Below are 1628 nucleotides of genomic sequence, written 5' to 3' on the forward strand. Positions count from 1 at the left end.
ATATATATATATATATATATATATATATTATATATATAATATATAATATATATAACGGCTAATTATAACAATTGCAATAAAGAACCATTTCCTTCGTGCTCCCCTATCACTGTGATAACCAGATTTCAAAAGACAAAAAGTACGTTACAATTTAGGTGCACGGTAACGGCTGTTGTGCGAAACCATTCTCTAACCACAGGTCACAGCTATGAATCGAACAGGCGCATACCTTGTCTCCTATACGAAAAACCTGTTGTTTCCGTTTTCTGTCAGCCGCATTTCCAAAAGCTTCATTGTTTTAGGTATGATACCATACTTTTTGGTAAGGCTTTGCGGAGCTCAGCCTTTGAGATAAAAACATTGATTACCATTAAAAAGTAACGATGCGGTTTTGTAAATACTACTTACTATACTATCTCAATTATTTTACTAGGTTGAAGGTGAAACCGGCATGCATTTACCTTTCTGGCTTCGTTCGATGAGAAAACTGATTGAAAATGTGAATGAATGTATGAATAAATATTAAGTATTTATTAATACAATAACACATTATTATTGTTATTAATACAGCGACGACTACGACGGCGACAAATATTGTTCCGAACACGAACCTAGAATGAACGAATGAACGAATAAATGAATAAACTATGGGTGGGTGGGAGGATGGACGAACGGACGGACGGACGGACGGACGGACGGACGGACGGACGGACGGACGGACCTTCACGGAAGTACACCTCCATTATCTGCTAGGCTCAAAGGGCGTTGTTCATGTATGACCCGCACCGCGCGTGTACTTCGTCCGTGAGTACGAGTCGTGTGAGGTTATCTCTCTAACGTATAAATATACTAGAGCACTCGGAGAGCACAGACCTCCGCCAAGGCAGCTGAATTCTCTCACTGTGAAAACTTTAATTTATCAATTAATTAATTAAGTGAAAATTTTAATTAATTAATTAATTGGATCCGGATCACCACCAAAATGCGATCAATTCTAAGTTACCCCATTTCGGACCTATCCTGAAAATTTAATTAATTAATTAATTAATTGGATCCGGATCACCACCAAAATCTCATCAATTCTAAGTTAGGCGATTTCTGACCTATTCTGAAAATTTTATGACAATCCGTCCATAACTTTTTCGGTTAGGCTGTACACAAACCCACAAACCCACAAACCCACAAACCCACAAACCCACAAACCAACAAACAGTCAAACACACGCCGGTGAAAACATAACCTCTTGCCAACCCCTTGGCGGAAAACGGAGGCGCGTAAATTCATGCGCTCGTCACGACATATGTCTATTGAGATATCTCTACTCACAAGCTTACTACATCAGTGGCGAATATAGGGTAGGGGTGGATTGGATGGCTAGTTCCCCCCTCTGTTGGACTAACAATATTTTTACATAGTCGCGCGGATGTACGAAACGTCACCTGATGCATAGGTTAAATTATATAATTGAGTGGCAAAGCAGGTTACAACCCTTTTGCAGCTTTTTCACAATTCACAACAAGAAAGAGTTGCTGTCGCCCTCATCCCAGCGGTGGTCATACACATCGAATAATGAACGCGACTTAAACAATGCCGTGATGTGATGTGATGTGCAATGAGTGATGTGTGTG

The sequence above is a fragment of the Priapulus caudatus genome, unplaced genomic scaffold (genome assembly GCF_000485595.1).
Source record: "Priapulus caudatus unplaced genomic scaffold, Priapulus_caudatus-5.0.1 Scaffold1724, whole genome shotgun sequence".
Lineage (NCBI taxonomy): Eukaryota > Metazoa > Priapulida > Priapulimorpha > Priapulimorphida > Priapulidae > Priapulus > Priapulus caudatus.